This window comes from Ruditapes philippinarum, unplaced genomic scaffold (genome assembly GCF_026571515.1).
Source record: "Ruditapes philippinarum isolate M1 unplaced genomic scaffold, ASM2657151v2 ctg753_1_1_1_1, whole genome shotgun sequence".
NCBI classification, from domain to species: domain Eukaryota; kingdom Metazoa; phylum Mollusca; class Bivalvia; order Venerida; family Veneridae; genus Ruditapes; species Ruditapes philippinarum.
The window spans coordinates 252,714-267,998 of record NW_026854157.1 but is presented as its reverse complement, the minus strand read 5'-3'; the positions used below and the strand labels follow the sequence as shown (position 1 = coordinate 267,998).

The 15,285-nt window shown below is 31.1% G+C and overlaps 1 protein-coding gene across 1 annotated transcript in view; it reads right to left on the bottom strand.

The window, feature by feature from the left end:
* The window catches only part of LOC132739198 (uncharacterized), a 49,280-nt gene extending 35,712 nt beyond the window's left edge, over window positions 1-13,568 (bottom strand). The window contains exon 1 of the mRNA XM_060726866.1: window positions 13,442-13,568. The gene's annotated coding sequence lies outside the window, so the exon portion shown is untranslated. The remainder of the gene's footprint in view (window positions 1-13,441) is intronic.
* Between the last annotated feature and the right edge of the window lie 1,717 nt (window positions 13,569-15,285).

Sequence of the window (15,285 nt, the reverse complement as noted above, 5' to 3'; positions counted from 1 at the left end):
AAAAGCAACCCTGGGGAAAAACGTTCTTGACTGCTAAAGATGTTCTAAAATTACTTACACATACATATGTGACTGTTCGGTATCCCAGTCAAATCGGATGAAGGATAAAGTCAGGCTTACTGACTACAAATTTAAGCATTTCATTTCATATGTTATATATAAATCTCTTAAATTTGTTTTATGAACTATTTAAAGAAGAACCTCTTTTCGTTCTTTTTTCTTTTGATAATAAATATATTTCCACATTTTTACAACTTTCAGATTATCTATCCCTTGAATGATTTTCAAGTCCGACTTGGTCGCAAAGGGAGTTCTTAACAAATAATATTTTCCATATATTTACATGGCAATCTTGGCCACAAGCGCTATATAGGGGCATCGTGTTCAGTTTTTGTTAAAAGCTATTTAATATATATATATATATATATATTATATAATATATATATTATATATATACTATATATAATTATATATATAATATATATATATACTTACTTTTTACTGTCAACTTACTTAAAATTGTCTATGAACTTCTTCTACATTTATATGCATAGGGGCGATGATCTTTTTTTGCCCTAGGCAGATTGCGCTTTCGCGAGCAAATGTTAAGTCCGGCAAACCACACGCGTCGTAAAAAGTTCTCAGCCTTCGAGATGGAATGCACACACAAATTATATAATTTCTCAGGGAAAAACCTCGTGTCAGATATGTTATACTGACAAATTATGCTTTATGATAGAATTATGATTCTGTTAAATGAGCTTAGGCGACAAGACAATAATTATAACAAGTGTAGGTCATATGAAATTTCGTAACTTTTCGGTTGTCAAGTAAGTATATGCGGGTTTACAATCAGTCACTTTAAACTTACTATGGAACAAAAAAAAAAATACTTCTCGAAAAAAAAAAAAACAAAAATTAGTTTAAAAAATCATTACTATTGTCTCAAATAAAAAGGGTGTTGTAAAAAAACAAGTACAAGTTAGGCCAATTTTTAAATTGTATTAAAATATATAAACTTTTTTAAAAATACAATAAAAAAATTTAACCCCTTTGTGCCTTTCACTCATTTTTTTTGTTTTTTTTCCCCCCCCAAATAAGATTTTTTTCCCCCATTTTTTTTACTTTTTACTATGCTTGACGTCTTTTTACTTCCTTGTCAAGAGCACCACTTCAAAAAAAACCATATCAAACATAATAAAGTTAAACTGTGGATTGCTAGTTTTAAGTTGCCCCCTTTTAAAATGTTTTTTGTTTTAAAAAATTAAAAAATAATAAAAGAAATGTACCCCAAAATCACCCATGTATGATTCTTTCATGGTTTGTTCCATCAACGTTATCATGCATGGAGTAATACTTGACCAACCAATTTAAGTTAAAAGGGGCTCGCACGCTTGTATAGATTTACTGCTGTACTTATTTATCATTCAGATAAAATAATTGGTTGAAAGGAGTGAAAGACGAATATATATCTATCCACGTAACCTAATATACGTTCACATTTATTTATTTGTTAAGCCAATAAAAATAAATACAAAAATGAGTACACTGTCAAGCCAAGTTCCAAACGTTAAAAAGATATCTACTCCTCTTTTTAAATTTAATAATCTATATATATAGATACCAAAACTAGTTGAAATAATTAAATTTTTTGCAAACGATGAAATTAAAAAAATTTTTTTTCAATCAGTTAACTTTTAAAACAATTCAAAAAAACAAAAAAACATCACAAATAAATTTAGTATTTGTGCTTACAAGGAGAAAGACTGAGTATTCACCATAATCAACATCCTATCAATAATAAAAAACAAGACTTTTAATGCATTAACCTGATATTCTCAATACTTGTAAGTAAATATATGCTTCAGATAACGACTGAAATTTAAGATGTTACACTGTATAGGGATTTAGCTATTTTAATAGTCAATTATTTCAATTACTTATTTATTTTAAATTCATCCATTGTTTCAGATTGTCATGTGGATGTTTTATGAATACGTCTAAAATGACGTGCAATATTAAATTTGAATATATAACTTAAGGAGTAAATAATTCTACGTTCAAATATAGTTTGGAATAAAGTGAATACAAACACTGTGTACGAAAGGACTGTTTATAGAAAGTAAGTAGCAGTTAGTTAATCTTAATGCTTCATCGTTATATGTACAGGCATAATCTTAAAAGGCCAGTAATTCATGATTACCGGCTAATCGACATTAAATGCGAACAAATGAAAAAAAACCGAATAGATCGACAAACGAAAGATAAACAGGAATTAAAAGAATCAAGTGATGAAGTGTTTTGGCTACAGCATCAGGAGATAATGAATTTATAAAAAAAAACAACGTTATATGGTAAAAAAGTTGAAGAAAAAAAACGAAACAATTCATAACCACAAGAAAATGATTGAATCGTACGTAAAAAAAACTGATGACCATATATCGGATTTGAAAGCCAAATTATCAATAGCTTTTACTGAAAAAATCCTCAAAGAGATGAAACTAAAATATAATTTTAACCTGCAAAGGAAAACCATTGAAAATCTTGAGAAGAATATCACGACACGTGACAAAATGCTGTTTGAAAAAGATGAACAATTATCTGCACAAGAAAGAAAAATCAAACAAATTACTAAACAACTAGAAGACATAATGAATGAAGAATTGTCACATCGTGGTAAATTCAATGCTATCCAATCCCACGGTGCACATCCATATCGGTAAAATTAAGTATGTAATATGTACATAAAAGTAAAAAGTACATTTGTATTACATACACACTTAACGATTAACGCAAATAAAAGCATATGTCGTGCTTTGAGGGTTCCTATGTGTTCAATAATGAGAGGGTACCTGTGATAAAAAGATTCAAATGAAGAGAGGTAGCCCATGCCGCTGCAAAACCGAAAGTAGAGTGTTTTTATGAATTTTACATTTATTTTTGACAATATACTGCCATTTGTCCGAAGATGATATGTGCATGAACATATTAAATATGTATGATGCATATATAATCAAGCCACCCGAAAAGTATGTCGAGGTGATGGGCGAAGCAAGACATGTCGATTTTTTGAAGCTTATTGTGAAGTTGCAGTACACGAAAATCTGGCACATGACAAATCAGCACATAAATAAAACATTCTAATGTTCCGTGGTATACATCTTTTATACGTGTCATACCTCCTTTCCTTATTACAATGAAATGTTACCGTATTATTATCCATCGCTGGTTTGTTTTAGCAGAGATTGACCTGTGCATGTTCAGAGAGGGTACCGTTTGAGCAGATTTCGCAAAGAGGGTACCGATATGGATATGCACCGTGAATCCGAATTCAAAGGCAATACACACGATAAGGAAACGGGCAATCGAGATGGAAGTCAAACGAAAGGCATCATTAAAGAAAGTTATTTCGAAAAGGAAAACATGGAAAAGGAATAAAGGGAGCTTAAGACTAAGTTAGAATTAACCTTATCAAAGCTACAGGAGACAGACACAGAGCTTGAGAACACAAAAACAAGGTGATTTCTATCATTAAAGCTACATTAAATAAATCTGTAAAAATATTTTGCCGTTGGCCTAAAAATTAAACATTCTATAGTTTCATTAACCTGTTTAACAGTATTGTTGTTAATCTCATTAAATATTGTTCATAAGCTAGGATTTTAAACGGAAAACCCCACGGTAACACTAAAGTTTGTATACGAATTTTAACATGCAAATGAAGACTATAATCAGCTTGTGTATGCGCTACGTCACAGTTTTATAGTTGCTATCCGGAACACAGCAAATATGATATTTCTTGTGCAAATACACTTTAAACAATTGAGCTTCACGTTGCACTTAGTCTGGGTTCAGTGAAAGTAATCATCTCGTAAAATGATTAAATTGTATTAAAACATCCGTTACAATGCGGAAACATACCGTTAAATTAGGACTGCTACATATAGTCATGTTTGTTGATTTATTATTGATGTACGAATGATCCGAAGGCGGATATTCTCATGCAATCAGAAATTGTACTTCATTTCGCCACAATGGGGTTACCGATTTGTATGCTTATAAAACTAATTTTTTTTGTTTGGACACAAAAATAAGACCTGGAGTCAATATAAAACCAAATTTATAAATGCAATGTCGATATTTAGTTTTTTTATGAAATTTATTAAATGTAGCTTTAATGCAAATATTTGAAAAATTGTATATTTCTCTTATACAAATAATTATTCGCTTTTATCGTGACATGTTTAAATTATGTAGAACACGTTTTTGAACTACCAATCGATTTTGTCATTTGATACATATTATAACAAGTCATATTAATTTTCCGTTATCTTAAAACCCAGTTCGTTCTTTCAACTTACAGACTATATCATATTCAACTTATTTTTCCTTTTAGTAAGTTTATATTATAATAGTCCTTATTTCTTCAAATTATGTAATGATTGCAATACGAGTATCTTTTCCTGCTTGAATTTCTTAATAACTTAACGTCGACTTATATCAAATCTTACTTTTAAAGACTCACTTATTCATTTGTGGTCGAATAGTCAACTTATTAACACTAAATGTTTCTTACAACTACGTAAGTTCAGCGCCCTTTTGGTCACGACCGAACTATTTAAGGTAACCAAGTAAGCGAAAATCATTAAATGTTAAAATCGAAAACAAAACTTTAATTTCTACGAAAACCAAATATTTTAACATCCACCATTTACATTCGAGTTTCACCTAACTTATCTAATTATATGAAGTAAAGAAATCCGCTTATATCTACAGGTAAAATGTCAAATAAGATTTATTATTCAGCTATAACCCTGTAGATATATAAATTATTTACGTTGGAATCGATATAAATATACAAAGCAGATATTATTTCAAACCAAAGCTGTTGACAAATTTTATTATGGGCAGATATACTGCTTGAGTTAATGTTTTGAACACAAACAAAGAAATTATACATTTTAGTTTTTGAAAATGATATAATTTTTTAGATATTATTTATTAGATTGATCTTGTTTTTCTGCTAAAAGGCCAGTTATGCCATTGAAAAGTCTTTTTTGGTTAATAACACAGATATAGTAATTTGAAATGAAATTAAAAATACGCCTTTGTTAACATTTGTAGATTTAAAAAAGCCATATATCCGAATTAGGATTACTTTCGTCAGGTGGTAAACCTTTACATGCTAAAAAAAAACATTATGTAATAAGTGTAATTATACATATTAGTTTCGATGGTATAATAATAATTGTTTTGGAGGTATAATGAGACTTTTCGAACCTATTAAAAGATCCCGAAACACAAATATTTATGGTTTTATATCATAAATATGATGTTCAAATTAAGATTTATCAATTTTGTAAGTTCCAAAAACCATTATTTATAAAGATATTATCGAAGTTAACATTTCATGTAAATAAAGGGCGGTTATAGAAAATTTAAGTAATAATTTTCAATAAGAAATGAATGCATAATAATATATTTCTATGATTACATATATAGTATGTTCAAATATTTGCAGTACATATTTTACATATTCTTCGATGTTTGCAAATTGTTTTATAAGTATAATTATATACATATATACATATGACTTCAATCAACATTTACGTAAGTGATTCATTGAAAAGGGAAGTAGATACAAGGCTGAGTTTTGCTTGATATTTTAAATTCTACGAGTGCTTTAATATTCAGAAGTTCTTGTTTTGAGTCAGAAGATGTGACAAAATCATGTAAGGTACAATTGTTTGATATATACTTTTCTTACATAGTTTCATGTTATCATGAAATAAAATACCTTTAATACATACATGATGTGCAGAGTTATATATCCGTTGTTAGATTAATACTTGCATATCATCAAACTAAAGAGAAATAACTGTAAAGAACAAAAACATAGATTTATCCATAATGCTATTAAATAAATACTAGTACGACTGTTTTCTTGTCACATGAAAGAAAAAACAAACTAAAGTTGACCTCAGCTTCAAGGCTCTTAATTAGATTGTTTTTTACAAAGGCACAGAGGAGAAATTTCTGAAACTTTAAATGCTTTACGAGAATCATTATTGAAATAAATAGATGGAAACAATCAGGTCACCATCCGACTTTTATATTCCCCTGAAATTAAATATCTTTATACTTTTTACCTCGACTATTCGACTTAACCTAACTTAAAAATTATATTGAGCTATCCTAAACACCAGTGCTTCGGCGTCGGCGTAACCACTTACGTAAAGTTTTTGTAACACCTCAAATATTTTCAAAGTTCATTGACATATGGCTTTGGAACTTTGCAAACTCATTCATCAATGACCCTAAGAGGAGGTAACATTACCAAGCATGTTTAAAGAATTATGCCCCTTTTATGACTAACAATTTACGTTAATGTTTGCGTACTACATCAAGACCATCGATATATGGTTTTGAAACATTGAATACTTGTTCACAATCATGCCTCCAACCTGAATAAAGGCGGAGGTAACCATATCAAGCATTTTGACAGAATTATGCCCATTTTTCGACTTAGAGTTATGTTAAAGTTTGTATACCACCTCCAATATGTTCAAAGTCTATAGACATATGACTTTTAAACTTTGTATACTTGTTTACAATCTTGGCCTCAACGTGTTTCCGGGTAAAGGAGGTGGCAATAGATGGCTTTTAAGGCAATACTCGATGAGTGATGTATACCTGAACAATAGGCTATTATTTTACAGATTATGGAGATGTTGGACGACATTTAAATGCAGACATACCACTTAGACCTGTACCATCAACACATTATCAGGCACTGAAGCTCCTCGCAACAACCTAAAACTTCTAACCTATTTTTAACAAATAAGTCAATGAAACAATTATTTTAACTTTTATAGATATTAAACTGTTGTTGCATCAATGTTAGCTGTTTAAACTTGCCTTAAAATTAATCTGTTCATATTTCAATGATGTTATGTGATAGTACATTACTGATGTATCGTTAACAAATAGTGTGTTTAAACAAGTGTTTAAACGTTTAAATTGCATAATAGTATAGTGTATGACTATTAAGCACACATGCAATTTTAGGTAACTTGACTTTATTGTATGGGTATAGTATAAATAAATGAGAAAACTGTTCCAAGTTGAATAGCAGGCATGTATTATAATTATAAGGGATACCTGCTCTTATTGTGAAATTTTCTTGTTAAACATTTGAAGTACACATATTTTTATTTCTGGTAAAGTTTCATTAGTTTGGTGCTTTTAATTTCGAGGACAAAATTTGTGCAGAAGAGAGGTTAATTTGAGGTTATGTAATTTTTTGAAATACATAAGCTTCTTGTTTAGTTAACAAAATGATAAAGGTATTCAATTTGAAGTAATTACTAGCACCATGGAAAATTACCATAATTATTGTTTCATTTCATTTACATCTATTGAAGTCAATGTCACATGTGTACATGTATAATTTTAGAAATTATAACATGATCGGTGATATTTACATAAAAACTAATTGTCATGCATTAATACGTAACAAATTGTTAATAGATAATAATTGCTAATAAAGCACACCGATACTTGTATTCATCTTCTTTGTTATGAAATACGACTTTATGTTGTATAATTTCTTTTCTTTTTTTAAAGGCAGCCATTTTGTCATGCTTCCGGTATGGTTCTTTTTATGATCTCAACTCGAGGTCAGATTAAAATGGATGTTCTCGGATGCAAAGTTGATAAATAGAATAAATGTTATGCATTAATTATTGATTTCATTGTAAGTTTTTTTCTAACAATGAAATAGTATGACATATTTATTTTCTATTGTAACCTTTTTTTACACTTGTTACCGGAAGTTCATAAAATCTTAAAGTGACATTATGCCCATCCAAAGGTGTTTAGTGAGTGAACGGGTGAAAGTCAAAATATGTTTTGTTTTTGCCATAATTCCTTTTAATTAAATAATTAAGTTCGCTTAAACATTGAATAACTCACAGGTCCACACGAAATTTCTGTAAATATCCATAAGAATTTACCTATCACGCTTAGTTTATAAAAAGAGTCGGGCAGTCTTTTTAAATTTTAGACAGATTTATAATTTTACTCATAACATTTTCCAATATCAACTGTTGGTCAATCACCATTTTTACAGTCAATCTTTTGAAATATAAAGTTAATTTAGCTCAACTTGACGATGAAAATATGAGCATAATGTCCCTTTAAATTGCTGTCTTACTACTACTAATAATTATCCAAAATACATTTTTCGTCACAAAAGAATAATGTCGTTACTCCAAATCCGCTAATCAAATATTTCAAATGGAGCACGTGACACGTCAAATCAACAAGAACTTCAGTACTTTTGGATGGAATCATTTTGACCAAAATGATATTTTCTAGGATATGTTATGTGGTCCTTTGTTAGTACACTTTGTTGTTTTCTTGCATATTCAACAAAACATAATAGCAGCATTGTGTAAATATTCGTTATATTTTAATTTAGGAAATAAAATCTGAATAAGAAATAAAGAAAGTGGGTGCGTTGTCGGATAATAACGGTAATTTTTTGTTGATACGGTAGGATAAGTAAATTTTCAGTGCTGCATAATTATACCATCACCAAACGTGTTTCTGCTAGGCCATTTCAAATGTTTAGATATATCCCAGAAACAACATTGTTTCAATTATCAGTTATTTTGTTAGTTATCCATTGTTCCCAGTTTTAAACTCAAGTCCTTCGCACAAAGCAATTAAATTTATCTCATAAATGGACATGTTTAAGTGGGGATCAAATAAAAGTATTTCTTCGGTTAAGTAAGCTTATAATTTAGCTATATTAAATAAATTTATTACATTTTATCTGTAAATTTCAGGGCAAGCTGAAACCCCATGATTTTATATACAACCGTGCCTGGCAAATATTTGGGTTAAATTTACCGGGCAAAAATTTTTTTCCCTTTTCCAGTAAGAAAAAAACATTTTGGGCGGGTTTCCCTATTAATTTGTTGGAACCTTTTTTTTTAAGGGTTTTCAGATAAAAAAAGTATAGAAGATTTCATCTAACACAAGGAAGTACATATTGCTGTCTTTCATCTGGTTTAGACTTAATTTCTTGCATAAAATGTGTACTGTTGAATAATATCAGTTGTATTTCAAAATAGTATGCCAAACATTTCTATTCCTAATCTGTATATGACATAAACTAATATTTTAGAGAAAAGTAACATGAATTTATTTTATTTCAACTATAAATTAACTTTTAGGATCAGTGTTTAAACAAGAGGCTGCGGCGAAGTATTATTTTGACTTCCGTGTTATTTTTAAAGGCATGTTCAAAAGGAGGATGAACCTAGAAGAAACTTTGAAGTTGCCGGAAGAAAACAGTAGCTCCACCTCTAAAAGACGGACAAGATTCTCTATTTACAGCTCTGACGGCCATTTCGTGCAGGAAAGCCTAACGTGCTGGTGATGTGCACAACTAGGGATGGTACTGATCACACCTGTAAAGTTTAGTTGATATCCCACTTTTAGTTTGACCCGTGAAGGCCAGACAATAATATTCTATTTTTAGCTCTGGCGGCAATTTTGTGCAGCAAAGCCGAACATTTGGGTGATGTGCACAACTTAAGATGGTACTGATCACTTCTGTAAAGTTTGGTTGAAATATCACCAGTTGTTTGACCTGTGAAGGGCGGACAAGTTTAATGCGGACAGATGGATGGACAACCGGACGGACAATCGGACGTTCTAACGGGACAGTAATAATGCGGCTACTATATTGTTCTGTCTTTTGTTCTTTTTAGCCACACAAAAAAAAATAACCACATAAAAGCATTACGGAATGAATGGCATCAAAGAGAAAGAACAGTTACCTATTGTTCCTCTAGCCACACCATTTCTGTCCCCGGAGAGCGGAAGGTAAGATAGACGGAGAAGGCAAAAACAATAAAAATTTTGGGAGACAGAAATAAGTACTGAGCAAGATGGTGTACATAGACAAAACCAAAGATAAAGTTAAAAACGCCAGAAACTGAGGAAAAAAGAGACTGTAAATAAAGAGAGAAACACCTGGACAACGGGACTGAGAGTAAAACTCTTTACATTAAAACAGATTTGGAATTTGGAATTTGCAAAATTATCTGTTGCAACACGGACTCAGCTTTTCAGAAACAGAAAATTCGTTGAGTGAAATAATGCAACAATTTTGTCAGAATCTGATAAGAAAAAATGTGCTATCAGATTTGTTATGTAACAAAAAGAAAATATGATTAATAATACCAACAAGGAAAGGCGTCGTTCAATAAACTCAACCCCAACACGACCCAGCAACAATAATCAGCTATAAGGAGCCCTGGAGTACCCCAAATAAAATTGGGACAGAACACGGACAGGACAACCACCTTAATAATACTTAAAAAGACAGTAACCGGCAAGGTAATTAAAGAAAACAAATAGTTGATAATTAATCGGCACCACAAAGTAAAAATGGAACACCAGAGGAAAGTGCTCGAGACTCAACAGAAAAGGTGGCAAAATATAAAAAAGAAAACTTAGGGGCAAAAGGGAGAGATTACTTACCGTAGATTAGAAATTCTCACGAAAAGGGACACAAAAAGTGCACGCAATTTAATATTATAAAAACAACACAGGACATACATCTGGGGAACACCAAGAGGGGCGGCTGGCAGCCACTTGGAAGGACGGTCAGCAGCATAAGTAACTATTGGGAGAGTTTAAACCGGTTAATGGTGCCACCCCAAAACCTCACTTCTTTGTCCCACCATGTTCCTTTTTTAAACGAAAAAACCATTGTGTAAATAAAATGAATCCTCGCCAAGAGATATTCTAACAGATGTTATGGTTACAAAAGGTGAAATAAGTAAAACACAGAAAAGATCATGTAGATACATATAACCGTAAGCCCCAGTGACTAAAACAAAAGTACTCAATGTCTGTAAGGGAGACAGAGCATCAGGAAAATCAACTACAAGTGCCCGACGAAGCAGAGGTCAGAAAAAACGATCATGAAGAATACTCCAGTAAGGGAATTGCCACCATTGACCGTTTAAGAAGGAAACCTTAAGCGCTTTCCAACTGTAAAAGGGTTTAAAAGGGTTGTGAACAACGCTTAGCATGCCGGTGTATGTCTCAAAAATGGTTGGCGTCATTACCGTTTTTAAATAACCCAATATTTAAGCTACATGCCTAGAGAATTAATTTAGATTTTCTCCATATATTGTACATTATTACTTTCTTTTAAATTCATGAATACCCAATAAAAAAAAATTCGGGTTTAATTTTTGAAAAATGTTACGATCTTTTTTTCTGTACGAAGTCTTCGTGTACAACCTATATATAAACTTGTTATTCGAAAACCTGAATGAAGAAACCATAGTCAAACAAATGCTTTGAACTTGAAGCCATGCCCAATTTAAGCAATGTTTAAGGTGAAATAATGAATGTTTTTTAAAAAATTGTCAACAATAATTAAGCAAGACCAAAAAATGTACAAATTACTGACGAAGATTATAACTCTTGCCTTCTGGTGTGCTTGTTAAGGGACACGGGTTTTTAGAACACATTATATTTAGTTTTACCTTAGCCCCCAATTTCTCTCTCTATTCTCTTTAGTACCCTTTTTATTTATTTTTTTCTAATCCGATTAAAAAACATTATTTTTCCCAGAAATTAGTTGTTTCTTTTTTGCCGTGTAGCCACATAAATCTTGAAAAATTAAAGCGCATTATCCGCCCTATTAATCACTGTCCAGGGTCACAGAACTGTCACAATTTTTAAACATCGTTCAATTATTGTTCTGTCTCTTCTGGCCGTGAGTGCTTCTATATGCTTGGGCACACATAGGCTCAACCCTTATCCGCTCGGTGTGGTGTGCAACCAGCACGCGAGTTTCAATTTAAAAAGGTAGGCCTATAACGGTTTGACAGTAATGAAAATAAAAAACAATAGTAAAATGGGTCAAAAACCATTCACCGGCCGATTTAAATAAGCTTCCTATAAGATAGCTGTAAACTTTATACTTGCCTTTGAAAAGTAGTCTGTAGTATTAATAAGTACTTATATTACATGGTTCCAACAACCCAATCCCAAGTTTAAAATATAATAATTCATTTAATATCGTTGCGTTTAACTAAAGGCTACTTTCGCATTTCAAAACGACTACTTTCGGTTTGAAAATAACATTATTATTGATTATTTGAGAGATTGAAATGACACGTGTAAAAAGCCATTTCGATGGAAGTGTTAAATACAATTTTTCCCGAAATTCCTAATTAAATTTTATAACAGTCCTTGCCCAAAACTTATGTGCCTTCCAGCATGAAAAAAACAAGCTACAAATATTAGCTTAAAGCCTGTAGAACGGATGTACATGCTACCTTTCTCTATTCCTGTTGAAAATGTTCATTAGTAACGGTTCCATTCCCAGCAGGTTAAGGGTTAACAACATTATGATGCTTTTTTCATTTCGATATCTATTCCGTTGTGAACAAATAATTACTTTGTAATTATGTAAGTGGGATCATTTTTCATAATTGAGATTTGTCTTTGATAAATATTTTAAGTTAAAACATAAACATTTACAAATCGCTCTAATTAATAGACTCTACCGATTTTATTTCAATTAAGTGCCAATACAGCGAACGAATAAAACATCATTTAAATCGCCGATCATTATGTTTTCGCTTGTAAATATGCATTATTTTATGTAAACACTAAAAACTTCTGCCGTCACACTTACTTTCAAATGGATGAAAATATATTAGATTTACGCTGGAATGTGTGATTTGTACTTTAGTTTAAAGGTGCACTTCAACAAGCAGATAACAACGTTTAAGATATTTACAAATTTCAGATTGAAACGATGCCATGTAAAAAATTATCTACTAAATATAAATTTCCAAATGGCGCACTTAGCTTCTTTTGAAAGCAATCGTGGACTTTCGAGCGTACATTGATTCAGAAATGATTTTGAATAATGTAAAAAATATCTTAACATATTTTCAATATGAATTAGCCTGAACATTATTTCTTTATCAACTTTAAAAATCAATAATCCACTTCCGAGCTTATAATCTTTAAGCCATCATTATCAATCAAAAAGAAAGATCGTAATTTTTTATAATCTACAGTGTAATGGCGCACGTAACTATGATACCACCCGTCAACGAAACATATATCTTTCCACTACTTTAAAAAACGCATCATGTAATTGAAATATTTGCAGTAGTTTTTTTTATTGTTAACTTAACTAAAATGAAATGTACGAACGCTTTAAATGATATAGTAAAAATTGTTTTCATTCCATCCGTGATACGATACTTTTGAATTTGATATCATTGACTAAACGTAGAAACAGACAAATGAAAGTATATGAGCCTTAAACAAAGGTAATTTATAACAATGTCTTCTAATAATCAACTTATAAACATCAAATTGTACTTACAACAAAGTCATTCTAGAGCCAGCCAATGTTAAGACCGAACAAGTGTACAGGCTCAACTGTGTTAAATCATAAAACGTAATAAATTTAAAACAAAATGAACTTCCTTTCTATTTTTATTCTTGTTTGGACCGTGTCTACGTGACAACTGCCAAATAAATCGTATAATTTAGGTATAGATTTACAAAACAGATTATATTTCAAACCCTTTTGTTAACAAGTTTAATAATGAACAAAATATTGATTGCATTATAATTTTACATATTGAAACCAGTGCAGTGAAATACGTTTTTATGAGATTGAACTTTAATATATCTAGATAGATCATGTATTCAAGTAAAACAATCCATAATCTAAAATGCTGAACTCATTATTTAAACGTTACGGAGCACAAGTTTCATCTTTCAAAAAAAAATCTTACTCGTTTCAAAATAACATATTTAAGCAAATTTATACAAAGCACACACGGATTAATTAATAAGTTTTCTCTGACTTGTAATAATATTTTTAACAAGCACAATACTGCATTTATAATATTAAACGAAAAGAATCAGTTTTACCCTACACAACTGAAGCAGTGATTTGAATGACTACATCATTTGACTTAGTGATACATATTTCTGTTTGCATAAACAACAAGAAATGGACTTTAATAAGCAAATGTGAATTAATATAAGGTGTACATTTTCATTTTTATTCAACCATGACACTCGACAGTCGACATTCTTACATAACGTATCCGTATACTTTGTGTTGTATGGCACACGTAAGGCGAATCGTTTAAAAGGGGGGGGGGTCAAATTGAAAGCTGCGTTTTGTGGAGGATGAAAGTTCCAGACATGTAAAGTGTTCCTTTTGAAAATTCGAACGTGTATGCCTAGCATTGTTGATTAAAGCAGTGCACTGCAAATAATATGCCCCTTAACCCATACTTTTGATTGAAGGTTTCTGCTTAATATAACTATTGAAATGTTGGAAAACCTTTGCACTGCACTTCATGATGTTTTTTCCTCTGGGTACGAAACTCGCCTTTTTCGTGCACTATTTTTGGTGGCCTTTTTTGGCTTGTTTCGCATAAGCAAGCTCGTTGCTATTTCACAAAATATTTTCGAAAACTCTTAAAGCATTTCAGATCTACATTGACAGTGTATCAATGGCAACCAAATTGCATATTTTACTCTAAGAAAGTCGGCCAAAAACCTGTGCGGCCCACCGGAGGAGAAAAAATATATCCGGGTTTCTCATTTCTCATTTTATAAATTTACTACAGTTTTAATTTGGAATTAAATTCTTCTTTGATTTTAGTACTTTAGTAGTTTTGTATTTTAAAGTCACGGCATTATTCCAAACATGCATTTGTTTGATGTTATTTAAGTTCTTAAAAAATCCCAGCTTTTGTCTTGTGTACATATTGTCACTTATCATGCTTATGATACATTTAAAGTCATGTTGTCTTCGTTTAATGACAATGTTTATTCGAACCATTTTGATAATCATCATACTGTCGTCTGCTAATACTTGACGTTTATTCGAACCATTGTGATTTTTAACTAACTTGCGTCTGATAATACTTGAAGTTTATTCGAACTATCGTTTGCTAATATTTGACGAAGTTTATTCGAAACATTTTGATTATAACCAAACGGTCGTCTGCTAAAACATGAACCATTTGACATAACAAACTGTCGTCTGCTAATACTTGAAGTATATTCGAACCATTTTGATTATAACCAAACTATCGCCTGCTTATAATTGACGAAATTTATTCTAACCATTTTGATTATATCCAAACTGTCGTCTGCTGAAACATGCCAAAGTTTGTTCGAAGCATTTGACATAATAAAACT